Source organism: Hyla sarda, chromosome 13 (genome assembly GCF_029499605.1).
Source record: "Hyla sarda isolate aHylSar1 chromosome 13, aHylSar1.hap1, whole genome shotgun sequence".
NCBI classification, from domain to species: domain Eukaryota; kingdom Metazoa; phylum Chordata; class Amphibia; order Anura; family Hylidae; genus Hyla; species Hyla sarda.
In genome coordinates, this window is record NC_079201.1 from 7,327,292 (window position 1) to 7,341,813 (window position 14,522).

Consider the following 14,522-nt stretch of genomic DNA (forward strand, 5'->3'; position numbering starts at 1 on the left):
GCACGTTGGTTGGGAAACACTGCTTCCCTATTGATTATCTCCTTTATGATAGAGTCTGTTTAGCAGTCAGTCTGGGGTAGGATGTGATGTCACAAAGTAATAGCAGTGAGGACACACTTTATGAAGCAGGTTAGTCTGTGATTGGATGGTGATGACACAGTCTATATAGCAAGTCACATGATGTCACAGAGTAAGTGAAGTGAAATCATATAGTCTATGTAGCAAGCAAATCTGTGATTGGATTATGATGCAAAAAAGGAAATGTACTGAAATCAGTTCAGGTAAAGGGTTTATATTGGATAGTGATGTCACTGATGACCATGAGTCAACTTTCTACTGAATCCTTACATTACAAAGTGAACCCTTTATGGATGTAAAGTTTCTACTAGGAGCTGACCCTTTCTATACTGCCCCCAATTAAAGGTTATCCAGTGTTTTATTTTACGAACAAAAAGAAAACATATATATATATATATATATATATATATGATAATTATAAATAATATGGTGCTAGGGGGGGGGGGGGGAGGATTCCAAACCCTATACTTACCTAGCCCTGGCTTCCTGCAACTTCTGTTCGCCTTTGTATGGTCGCCCAATCTTATGCCTGCTTGCAAGACAAACACTGAATCAGCTAATCACTGTCCGCAACCATGTCCCGTCTCAATCAGTGATTGACTGAGGGAACAGGTCCTGCATCAAAAGCTGGTTTTTAAAACAGGAAGAAAAGAGAGAGAAGATCAAGGGGAAAGACCAAAGCTAGGTATAGTTTGTTTGGGGGGTTATATATTTTTCCCTAGCACCAGCACACCATACTAATAAAAAACATGGATAACCCTGTCAGGATCCGGATACTGTGAGGATACTGGTGGTGGATCCTCTGTGTCAGTAGGGTGATGGCGTGGGCCGTACCAGGGGAACGGAGTCTAAGGGGTTACTGGTTTTCACCAGAGCCCACCGCAAAGCGGGATGGACTTGCAGCGGCAGGTAACCCCCAGGTCGTTCCACCCGATAGCGACTCAACCCCAACTGACGGCTGAGACAGGCGTGGTAAAAGGGATTAGGCAAGAGCAAGGTCAGACGTAGCAGAAGGTCAGGGCAGGCAGCAAGGATCGTAGTCAGGGGCAACAGCAGAGGGTCTGGATACACAGACTTGGGACATACAAGGAACGCTTTCACTGGCACAAGGCAACAAGATCCGGCAATGCAGGGAAGGGGAAGTGAGGTTATATAGAGAGGGCACAGGTGTGAGCACTAATTGGGCCAGGCGCCAATCAGTGGCGCACTGGCCTATTAAATTGCAGAGAGCCGGCGCGCGCGCACCCTAGGGAGCGGGGCCACGCGCGCCGGGACTGAGCTGTTGGCGAACAGGACGGGTGAGGAGACCGGGATGCGAGCCGCGAGCGGGCGCGTCCCGCTACGCGGGTCGCATCCGTGCCGGTAACATTAATGCAGCGCTCCCGGTCAGCGGGTCTGACCGGGGCGCTGCAGGAAGGTGAACGCCGCGAGCGCTCCGGGGAGGAGCAGGGACCCGGAGCGCTCGGTGTAACAAACCCCTTAAGGATGCAGCTCATTTCATCTAAAATGGCTTAAACTTTTTATATGTTGTGCATCTTGGAAAAACAATAGTTTTTCTAATATACTTCTTTTTAAAAAATTCACATTTTATTAAAGAAAACTGCCTTTGAAAATTCCATCACTAGGGGTCCTTATACCTCCTGGGACATTGATGAGTCCCACAGCAGCATGAGCGTGTCCAAGGGTCATGGACACTAGATGGCTGATTGACAAGGCTGAAGGAGGAACACAGCCTACAGCAACACTGCTGTAACACAGAGTTTCACCAAACATGTGCCTCCAGCTGTTGCAAAACTACAACTCCAAGCATGCCTGGACCGTTAAAGGATGTCTGGGCATGCTGGGAGTTGTAGTTTTGCAAAAGCTGTAGGCGCACAGCTGAAGGCAACACTGCTGTAAAAAGAGTTATCCAAACACTGTACCTCCAACTATTCATAACTACAAATCCCAGCATTACTGGACTGGCAGAGGATGATACACATGAATGACATAGGAAGCTGTAATATACACTCACCATATTGTCTTTGGTAGAGTACAGCCAATCTCCAATAATAATCGTGTGTCTGGGGCTGCCAGGCTCTCCCAGAGCAGTGAGTCAGCAGAGTGAGGGAGAGGAGTCATCACAGTGCAGGCAAGAGTACACGTCCCCTCCCTTTGACAATATGGAAAAGACATCCCCTTAAGTACCGAGCGTTTTTCTGTTTTTGCATTTTTGTTTTTCCTCCTTATCTTTTAAAAATCATAAACCTTTCAATTTTGCACCTAAAAATCCATTATTTTTTGTGCCACCAATTCCACTTTGTAATGACATGAGTCATTTTACCCAAAAATCTACAGCAAAACAAAAAAAATCATTGTGCAACAAAATTGAAGAAAAAAAACCATTTTGTAACTTTTGGGGGCTTCTGTTTCTACGCAGTAAATTTTTTCGGTAAAAATGACACCCCATCTTTATTCTGTAGGTCCATACATTTAAAATGATACCCTATTTATATAGGTTTGATTTTGTCTTACTTCTTAAAAAAATCATAATTATATGCACGGAAATGAATAGGTTTAAAATTGTCATCTTCTGACCCCTGTAACTTTTTTAGGGTTAATAACCGCCTGCAGCAATCGCTGCATGTTGGCTATTAACACCGGCCCCCAGCTACAGGAATCAGCTGGGGGCCGGCCGGCCGGTATGGCATGGGCTCGGGTCGGGTGCCCGCGCTGTACAACAGTTGCCGTCTCAGGACGAGCCGGCTTGTCCTTAGACTGCAACCGGTTAAGCAGCTGTAATATGCTATTTTTTTGTGAAATATCAGTGATAGAGGCATACAAATTACATGTACATCATCAGGATGAGGTACTGAGTAACATATAACAATTTAGTTTTTTTTTTTTTGTGGGATCTGACAGGTATGCTTAAAGGGGTTATCCACCAGAAGGCGATTTTAGTACATACCTGCCAGGCTATCCAGGTATATCCGGTTGGAGTTTGGTCTCCTAAACTTCACATCCCATAGTTCCATGCTTGCAAGTGTGAAGTTACATTCCTCCCTCCCATATATCAGCCACCCCACCCATTGCAGCACAAACAAGCTCAAAAGGTCGGTGTTTTCTAATCTGGGTACCTACAGCTGTTGCAAAATTATCTGTCTGTTGCTCCACCCATTGAATCAGGACAGACTCCCTTTGCACAACTGACTAGTGATGTCAGGTCTCGACGCACTGCAACCTGGAAAATCCCGAGACATGAGTAATTTTGTATGCTGTTAAATACAATACAAATAAGTCTCACCCTGATACAGACACTATATTATGAACTACACTAATTTTACAGCCCCTGTAGCACAGTCAAATAAAATAAAAATCCTAAAATACCCCTTTAAGCACACAGCCATTTTTTTGTAAATCTTACCTGTGTCACTTGCCTTAACCCCTTAAAGAGGCACTGTCATTGTTAAAAACTTTTCATATATTGCAGGACTCATTATAATATGACATTTCACAATATACACCTGTTAAAAATGTTTTACATTTTCACCTGAAATTCAAGCTCAAAATAGCCACCACTAGGGGTCGCCTGTCTTTTAGCCAGACAGACTAGTCTAGATTTTACAGCATACGGGATACCAGCCGTAAAGCATACCGGTATCCAGTATAGGAGATTTCTATTGTGTATGCAAAACTACAGATAAAGGATGTGTGGACATGCTGGGAGCTGTAGTTTTACAACAGCTGGAGGCAACACTGCTCTAACACAGTTATTTACAAACACTGCAGCTTCAGTTGTTACTAAACCACAACTCCCAGCATGCTGAAATAGTCAAAGCTTTCTCGGACTCCTGAATGACAAAGAAGTTGATCAGACATTCAGGAGTCTCTGAACGATGAATGACACACATAGTGACAGCTATGCTGATTAGCATCCAGCTTTACTAGGAGAAGATAAAACAGATAGAACATGTATTCATAAAAATGCTGTACTTTTATCTAAAAAATCCTTGCACAAACTTTATAAAGATCTAGTCTTATATTTATACATTTTATCCTGTGATGAATTCACCATAATGTCTTCTGATTACTGCAGGCAAGCTCCAAGTATCTCCCTATGACACAGCATAAAACCAGAGAGGAAAGGGTTACAGAGTAGAGAGTACTGATTGGCTGACTGCACAGGCTTGCTCCTGTGAGGGAGACAGACTGACACGCCCCCTCCAGCCTGCACAATGAAAAAGTAACTCACCAGCAGATAAATGCTTATATCTCTGGATATATAGGTCAGAGACACGTAACATTTATATGCACATGATCAGGATTGGGTCCTGAGTAACATATCACTTTTTTTCTTTTCTTTTTTTTGCACTATGACAGGTACGCTTTAAGGAATCGGGGTTTTTCCATTTTTGCATTTTCGTTTTTTCCTCCTTACATTAAAAAAATCATAAATCTTTCAAATTTGCACGTAAAAATCCATATGATTGCTTATTATTTGCACCACCAATTCTACTTTGTAATGATGTCAGTCATTTTACCCAAAAATCTGGGTCGAAACAGAAATAAAAATCATTGTGCGACAAAATTGAAAAAAAACAAACGCCATTTTGTAACTTTTGGGGACTTCCATTTCTACACAGTACATTTTTCGGTAAAAATGACACCTTCTCTTTATTCTGTCATCTTCTGACCCCTATAACTTTTTTATTTTTCCGCGTATGGGCGGTATGAGGGCTCATTTTTTGCGCCGTGATCTGAAGTTTTTAGCGGTACCATTTGTGCATTGATAGGACTTATTCATTTTTTCATGACATAAAAAGTGACCAAAAATGCACTATTTTGGACTTTGGAATTTTTTGGCGCGTACACCATTGACCGTGCGGTTTAATTAACAATATATTTTTATAATTTGGACATTTCCGCACGCGGCGATACCACATATGTTTATTTTTATTTACACTGTTGTTGGTTTTATTTATGGGAAAAGGGGGGGTGATTCAAACTTTTATTAGGGGAGGTGTTAAATTATCTTTATTCACTTTTTTCACACTTTTTTTTTTTTTTTTGCAATGTTATAGCTCCCATAGGGACCTATAACACTGCACACACTGACCTTTTACATTGATCAGTGGTTTCTCATAAGAAACCACTGATCGATGATTCTGCCGCTTGACTGCTCGTGCCTGGATCTCAGGCACTGAGCAGTCATTCGGCGATCGGACAGCATGGAGGCAAGGCAGGGATCCTCCGGCTGTCATGTAAGCTGTTTGGGATGCCGCATGTTAGCTGCGGCGATCCCGAACAGCTCCCTGAGCTAACAGGCATGGTTTTACTTTCACTTTAGATGCGGCGTTCAACTTTGAACGCCACGTCTAAAGGGTTAATAGCACGCGACACCGCTATCAATGCCGCGCGCTATTATCCACGGGTCCACGCCGTGGCCCCGCGTTATAGATCGGGAGCGGACTCATGACGTATCCGTACATCATGGGTCCTTAAGAGGTTAATAACTCTGGGATGCTTTTACTTATTCTGATTTGGAGATTGTTTTTTCGTGACATATTTTACTTTAATATAATGGTAAAAAGTTAGCATTTTTCTGACTTTGGAACTCTCTGCTTGTAAGGAAAATGGACATTCCAAATACATTTTAAATTCATTCACATATACAATATGTCAATATGTCTACTTTATGTTGGCATCATAAAGTCTCTCACTCCTGAGCCATGTTGTGCGCCTGCAGAGCACTTTACGTCCACATAAATATTTTTTTTACACTAACATGCTGGTGTAGACCCCAACTTTTCCTTTTCATCAGCGATAATAGGAGATATAGCTTCCCAAAATTTGCAACACAATTTTTCTCCAGTACGGAAATATAGGGCTCCGGAGTGAGAGAGTTCCAAGGCGGGGGGGGGGGGGGGGCTCATGGCGTAGGGGGATGGAAACATGGTGTTTGTCTCCACCACCAAAAATGGCAGTGTTTCCTAAACAGGGAGCATCCAGCTGTTGCAAAACTACAGCTTCCAGCATGTCTGGAAAGTCAATGCTCAGATGGAGGCTCAGTTTAGGAAATAGTGCCATACAAGGCGTTTTTAATTTTTTATGGGGGGGGGGGATAACTGTGTAAGTGTGTATGTAGCGTTTTACTCTTTATTTTGTGTAAGTGTATTATAGTGCGGTGCTTTCACAGTACGTACACAGTCAGGTTAATGAGTTTCCCGCTACAAGTTAGAGCAACAGCGGATTTTTCGCAACTCAATCTCGGAGCGGGAAACTTACTGTCATCCCACCCGTGTGCACTAGTTGTTCCATAACTACAACTCCCAGCATGCCCTGACCACCGGAGGGCATGCTGGGAATTGTAGTTATGCAACAGCTGGAGGCACATAACTACAACTCCCAGCATGCCCTTTGGCTCTCCGTGCATGCTAGGAGTTGTAGTTATGGAACAGCTAGTGGCACACTTTTTTATAGTAAAAAAAAACGTGCCACTAGCTTTTGCATAACTACAACTCCCAGCATGCATGGGCAGCCAAAGGACATGCTGGGAGTTGTAGTATTGTGCCTCCAGCTGTTGCATAACTACAACGCCCCTAGCATGCCTTCTTAATATATGTGCATGCTAGGAGTTGTAGATATGCAACAGTTTTTGGCACTTTTTTCTAACAAAGTGTGCCTCCAGCTGTTGCATAACTACAACACCCAGCATACCTTTTGACTGTCCGTGCATGCTGGTAGTTGAATTCATGCAACAGTTGAAGGCATCCTTTTTGATAGAAAAAAGTGTGCCTCCCACTATTGCATGACAACAACTCCCAGCATGCACGGACAGCTGAAGGACATGCTGGGAGTTGTAGGTATGCAACAGCTGGATGCACACAACTATAACTCCCATCACGCCCCTTAGCTGTCGGTGCATGCTGGGAATTGTAGTCATGCAACAGCTAATGGAAGAAAAAAGTGCCACTCACTGCTGAATAACTACAACTCCCAGCATGCACTAAAAGCCAAAGAGCATGCTGGGAGTTGTAGTTTTGTGCCTCCAGCTGTGGCATAACTACAACTTCCAGCATGCCCTTTGGCTATGCATGCTGGGAATTGTAGTTATGCAACAGCAGGAGGCACACAGGTCTCACCTCCCGCTCCTGCTACCAGGGCGGGTCCCGCCGCCACCACAAAGATTATGCCACCCTCATGCCACAGCCGGTAAAAGATCCCCGCCGCCACACATTACCCGGCATCCACTCTTGCCCTCCCTCCAGACTAGGAGCGGAGTGGTTCAATCAGTGGCACAGCCCATGATTCACGCCATGATTCACGGTGATCGTGAGGTGGCACCAGTCTCGGACAGCACCAATCGCCCTTATTTTCTGGGTCACAAGTGACCCAACTGGCCTGGAAAAGCCATGATTCTACAGTGAGAATTGCTGACAGGGGGTTTCAGGACCACCCCTGGGCGAAATGATGGGGTGGCTGCTATTAGATAACAGCAGCCACCCTGACCTGATCCCAGGAAACCAGACCATAAATGTATGGTGCATGTCCTTAAGGGGTTAACCGTTTAGTTTCTTTTCATAATTTGAGCAGAGTTTTTACATCACTTTGCTCTCATCTTTTCAGAATCCTAATTTCAGTAAATTCTTTTTTTTAATCATTTCTGGTCACAGGTGCTCCATGTTTGTGCCTCGAGTTACCCAGCTCTGTTATCGTGCACGTCTCATAATAAGATAGAGATGACCTTTAGAGTAGGACATTTTTATGAGTCATTACCGATGTCATTCATATGGTAAGTAATCATTACAGCCCCTACCCCTCCCCCTTTGTTACCAAAGCCACACCAAAATAGAAGATACAACTGTCCCAGTCCTTCCCCTCCATGTTCAAAAATACTTTCAAGGGGTTTTCCCAAGAGATTATTTTTTTAAAGGGGTACTCCGGAGGAAAAAAAAAGTTTTTTATATCAACTGGTTCCAGAAAGTTAAACAGATTTGTAAATTACTTAAATTAAAAAAATATTAATACTTCCAGTACTTATCAGCTGCTGTATACTACAGAGGAAGTTGAGTTGCTCTTTTCTGTCTGACCACAGTGCTCTCTGATGACACCTCTGTCTGTGTCAGGAACTGTCCAGAAAAGAAGCTAATCCCCATAGCAAACCCCTTTAATGTATCATTGTATTTAATTTTACCCCTTTAAATTATCATTGTACATCTTCCTACTAATCTTATTTCATGTCCTGCAGATGGTTTCATGACATTTGCCACTTCTTGTTTATAGGTGGTCAGCTGGTACTAAATACTGTTTATACATCAGGGTAGAGCACACAGCATCTATGCACTGAATGGCCTCTTTATTAGAGCACCATCCATAGGCACACTGGACCTTCTTTAGTCTTAAGAACCGCAACATTTCATTGTTTTACAGATTACACTAGCTGATGAAATTGTTTTGCAGGATTATCGGCCTATTTGGACAGCAATGAACGAACATTACATAGCAGTCCTGCTGTGCTCTGAACATCCAGTTCTACCATGCCCCAGAGATGTCTAAAGAATTAAGACCTGAGGACTGTGAAGGCCGGGAAAGTTAGGAAAACCGAAGGTTTAGATAGGCCCTGCTGTCCAAATACCAATCCAGAGGAATCAGAGGAGCTAGGGTTCACCAATGTATCCTTCCCTTGAGCAGGACAGCTCACACTTGACAAGAAGGGGACATTGAATTATGCTGCTTGTGCAAAATCTTGATCTTCCATCAGCATGGTGCCATAGATATCTAGATCCATCTCACCCCACCATGTTTCTCCACAGAGATCTGGATGCATTAGACCTGGCTATGTTTCTTCACAGAGATCTAGATCTATCGGACCTGGCCATATTTGCCTACCGAGATCTGCAAAATCTAACCATTGCTCCATAGCTCAGTTATACAGTTTTTGCTTTTTTGCCCCTCTGAGTTTTGCCTTTCTGTTTACCATACACACACTGGCCCTTTAGATTGTCGTCTGCTGTCATAGCTTATCTGTGATAACCAGCAATGAGTTGTGGGTTTGGACATGTTAGTGAGTTTCTAGTCTGTGCTTCTCCTGTTGATCAGAACAATACCGGACATCCTCCTCTGATCCATTTCAGTGACAAGTTGTGTCCACCTACAGGAGCCTCCTTTGCTGGATGTTTTTCTTGATCGCACCATTCTTTATTTACTCTTCACAATGTTGCACAAGAAAAACCCACACGGTTGACAGTGAAACCCGGCCTTGGCTAGTCTGATCTGATATCCAGGCCTCGCTCCTAGACACTTAGGCCGGCATTTATAAATGAGTTTACCCTTTTTTCTGTTTATATTTGGCGCTGTTTTGGCGCAAATGTCCTTTTTTGCGCCTTTTGATTTACACATTTCTGCTGATTTGCAATCCACTGATTTTGGCAACACACATGATATGGACGGGTTTTATGAACTGCACGTTTTTGTAAAAAGGTGCAAAAAAGGCCCAAAGCCACCAAAAAGGCACAAAACCCACCAAAAAACTACACCAGCCCAGATTTAGCTTTTTTGGTGTATATGAAGAGTAAAATTTCAGAAAATGTGGACCTGTACAAAATATATCAAGTGCTCTGCGACTATTTATTAAATTTGGTGCTCCTACACATTATCAGCACACACGAGAAAGGTGTAGAAAAATGCTTCACTTACACATTTAATGATGAATGTCCCCCTGAGATATTTGGATTTTTTAATAATACTATAAATCCACAGTAAAACTTAGCCTCAGAAAAACTAATGACTGTATTTTAGGTCTGATTCCCATACAGAGAACATCCAAATAAGAAAGGGGAGTGAGGACACTCAATGTTTAGTCTTCATGAACCTTTATTGGTGTGCATTGAGATTGAAGTCTCCATAGCAAAAACAACCACATTCTACCACCTCTGCAGGCCATAACTGTGCTAAGGTTAACACTGCCTATTAAAAATAAGCTTGGGACCTGGATCGGGCTGCCCCTGTGGTGTGTACTTCCTCCCTGGGTCTGTAGGAACCAATGCAACACCTTACCATCATGTTACTATTTATCTCTATATTCTTTTTTTCTTACAAGATTTCAGTGATTTATAAATGTTCACTTTCAGAGATTCTATATCACTAGATACAAGCAACAAGTGGGTCAATAGTTTACTTATTTTTTACATTCAAGTTTCTAAGTGTAGTGAAAAAAACTCCAGTGCGGTTAATGCCCCAGGGGTGGGAACAAATTCTTAACTTATCGAATGTCATCACAATTGTAAATATACACCTACAGTTCCTCCATTGTAAATAGCTATATATACCAAGAAGTTAGAATAAGTCTCAAGTGAAATGTGCACAGATGCATGATGGCGCCCCAGTATGGAGTTCCAAAACCTCTATGTGCTGCCATACAGGCTAAGTGCATACAACATCTCATGAAACACACCACAATCACATTATGGCAGTATTATTATGGTTCAATATTATTATGGTTCCTAATGCTGCCTATTCCTGCCAGCTGATCTCTTTAGTGGTGAATATCAAGTCACAATGGTGGTATCAGCAGTGACAAGACTTTGTCTGGTTTAGACATCCCCTTTAAGTCATCTTGCCATGATGCAACACTGACAAATCACTGCATGAAAGCAGAGAAAACAAGGCTAAACTTACTAAATTTTGTCCCATCAATCACAATCTACCCACAAATCAATAAACTCTGAATCCTATAGAGCCAGAATCCCTGAAGCACCTGCACTACAAAGAAGAACGCAATGTAACAATGATTTGTCCCTCTTGTATGGCAGCACCTAGTAGTAGTAGTAGAGCAATGCTCCCTGTTTGGGGCAATCAGTCGAGAAGATATTGGAAGTTTTCACAATGGTGAAGTCCCCAGCCATTAATATGAAAGACTAATTAAAAAAATATATTTATAAAACTGTCAGTGTCATCATAACCAGAACTTATCTCGAGAAACATCTAGCTTGGTGTCACAATTCTTTTGGTTATAAAGTAGGCCAAACACTGTCAAAAAACATATGAAATTAAAAAATAAACCAGAAGCTAGGTTAAAGAAGGTCAGTCTGTACCGCAGTATAAAGCCTTGCAGAATGTGGATGTTATTGGGTAGCAGTGCTAGGACTTGCAAAAAATATAAACCCCAAGCGTTGCAGAATTACAAATCTCACATGACAAAAGTCATCGGGTTTGGCTGTAAAGTGGATATGGATGCTAAAATTACTGGTGACAGGACTGAGAACTGCAAGATCCAAGAGACAGATGCCTGTATGTATGGTGGTAGTGAAGAAGTGATCATATGATCATGAGGTAACGATGAAGACATACTTTATTTACATCGCAAGTAATGTAAAGCCAAATAAGACATCTGGCTCTTGGTACCAATGGGCTAACATGCAGTTAGAGCTAGTGCCTTATCCTCAATCACAGAAATAAAAAAATAAATAAAAAAAGATCAAAGAATGCAAACTGTTACTTAGGAGGGTAGTGCCAATGTAGACTCAATTAATATGTGTAATCCATGAAAGAAGGGCTCTTCAGATCAAAACACATGATTGCGACGAACAAGTAGTTTTTGTTTTACACAGTGGTACAACATAAGGGCGCTACTGACACCGGCAATGGTGATCTCGATCTGTGTAAGCGCTACCAAGTCAGGCTGCGCGTCAGTACACCGCCTGCCCTGTCTCTGAGAGTCTACCCATGTGCCAAGCGTAGGACTGCCCAAGTTACTTAGTTGCTCAGTGTCTCTTGGGGTCTTTATAATCATTACCTTTTCCAAATCCCAACTTTACACGACGGCAAATTGCAATATACACTGCACTACAATTGGGGAGAATGGCCCCAATGCCAAATAGTGGTAGATACTTTTTCAAACTACATCCTTTATGGTGTGTACCATCTCCCTTCTTAAGGACCACCCAATCATAAATGGAGTAACAACATAACAGAAAAGTTAGATGAAAGGATGCTGAATGTCTGCAGAAAACACTGCAAATTCTTATACCCATCATTCCAGTACACATGAGGGGTAATATTCTTAACCTATTGGTGACTAAGGGCATACAGGTATGCCCTTGTGTCCCAGTACTTTAGGACCTAGGGTGTACCCGTACACCCTGGTCCCATTCCCGGGGTTTGAAGCATGCTCAAGATCTAAGAAAACTTCAAACCCCATGGGTCCCGACTGCTATCAGCTGCCAGGACCCAGGGTGAATGCCGGGCACCGCCGATCAGCTGATGCCCAGCATTAACCCTGATAGCAATCAAAGTTGATCACTGAGTCTAAACCGAAAGTAAAAGTGTCCCGGCAGCTCAACGGACCATTGGTGTCTTTTACTAAGGAGAGTCTTTTTCTAGCAACTCTGCCATAAAGGCAAGATTGTGGAGGCTGCTGTGATGGGTTTGATCTTTGGACCTCAGTCAGAGTGACCTTGGTCACCTCTCTAAGGCTACATTAACATCACGATTTTGCCATACTGTTTTGCATCATTTTTTGTTTGCATAACGTATGCCTTAAAAACTGACAAAAATGTATGCAAACGTGGTATAAATTTAAACTGCATACACTGCGTATACGTTTTGCAACGGTTTTTGAAAACCAAAAAAAAGTAAACTTTTTTTTTTATTAACACTTTCTTGCATTAAAGTTTAAATACGTTTATTGAAATTCCAAGGAAATTAGGTGTGGTTTGCCACGTGCAAGAAAAAAAATATATCCCAAAAACCGTATGCCACCGTAGACCCATCTGTTTTTCATTGACTTCAATGCTGATAAAAAAAAAAAACGTACATGGTTTGTATACAGTTTTTAAACAGTACACAAAACTGTAGAAGACTGCAGTTTTGTGTATGGTAAAAAAACTGCACAAAACCATAAACAACCAAAAACGCACAGAACCTGATACTTCTTGGTGCATAAGTTTTTTTTAGGACATCTATGTATACGGTTGTATATGGATTTCCTATACAAAACTGTACAGCAAAATCGGGATGTGAATGCACCCTTACCAAGGATGTTCTCTCCTGAGTACTTAGTTTAGTGGGGCAGCAGCTCTAGGAAGAATCCTGGACAGTGGGGTTTATTTACTAAGAGTGGAGTGTAGTTTTCTTTGTGGGTTTTGATTTCCGACAGGAATTATAACAAGGTATTTACTAAGCTTTCCCTACATTTTGCACTTTTTCCTATGTTTTGCTTTTTTTTACAACTGTTCTGATCTGTAGGGTTTTCCTCAGCTCAAATCCACCACATTTTCTGTGGAAACCTTAGTAAATATGTTGTGATTTTTCAAAACTGTCGGGGACACGCCCATGTTCTCCCGTGGCCACGCCCCTTTTTGGGTTTTTCTTGTAAAATGGAGGGTTTATTTTTTTTTTTATGTGTCGGACAAATTGTGTCGCATGGAACGTTGAAACACAATTTGGGGTTCAAAACCCGACAAAAAAAATGAGTCGGGATCACGTTAGTAAATAAACCCGTGTCTTTCCAAATCAAGTCCAATCAGCTGAATTTACCACAGGTGACTCCAAATCAAGGTGTAGAAACATCTTCAAAATGATCAAGAGAAATGGGAGGAGACAGAGCTAAATTTCAAGTGTCATAGCAACGGGTCTAAATACCATAACAAATTTTTGTTAGTCCTTTGTAATAAACTTGCAAACAATTCACTTATGGGGTATTAAGTTGCAGAATAACATTTCTTTTTCTTTTTAGCAAAAGGCTGCAACATAAATTCTAAAAAATACAAAAGGGTCTGAAGATTTTTGAACACATTTTATAAACAATTTTATGTACAATTATTCAAAAATGTTTCCTTATCTAGGCACTGAGGGGTTAATAAATGCTGTTGCAGTTTTAAAAAGCAGAATTCACCACACACCAGGAAGTGAGAAGACCAGGAGGAAGTCAGTGTTTTGCAAAGCTGGTGTTTACAAAGTTTCCCTTCCACCTTGTTTGTCATAGAGCATGTTAATCAGAGATCCACAAGCTACAATAAAACTTAAGACCACATTCAGTGGCACAAGGAATGAATCAGTGCTATGTGGCTGACAAAGAACAATGCTGCCTTCACAGTAAGCACAAGGCCACATTCAGTGGCACAAGGAATGAATCAGTGCTATGTGGCTGACAAAGAACAATGCTGCCTCCACAGACAGCACATGATTGCAATTTAAACTATATTACGTTGCAACTGCCTGCAATGTGCAGTCATATGTTATGGCAAAAATGCCCTTCTTCAGGTTTACATACCTATTCCTCAAACTGCAATCCAGGATACACGGTTGGTTGAAAGTAGAAAAACAGTAAAGCTTATTGATTCTGCAAACATTATGCGGTCGTTGGATCAGAGATAACAGGATTGTCCCTCCCAACAATTTTTTTGTCTTAAGCTTTTTCTGGCTTAAAAATAAAAAAAGTAGTTACCTGCCTCCATGCCTGCCTT

At 41.9% G+C, this 14,522-nt stretch overlaps 2 protein-coding genes across 7 annotated transcripts in view; one reads left to right on the forward strand and one right to left on the reverse strand.

The window, feature by feature from the left end:
• NTN1 (netrin 1) overlaps nucleotides 1-14,522 on the reverse strand; it is a 362,388-nt gene that overhangs the window by 174,607 nt on the left and 173,259 nt on the right. The window lies entirely within an intron of this gene.
• The window catches only part of PIK3R5 (phosphoinositide-3-kinase regulatory subunit 5), a 107,030-nt gene that overhangs the window by 5,083 nt on the left and 87,425 nt on the right, over nucleotides 1-14,522 (forward strand). The window lies entirely within an intron of this gene.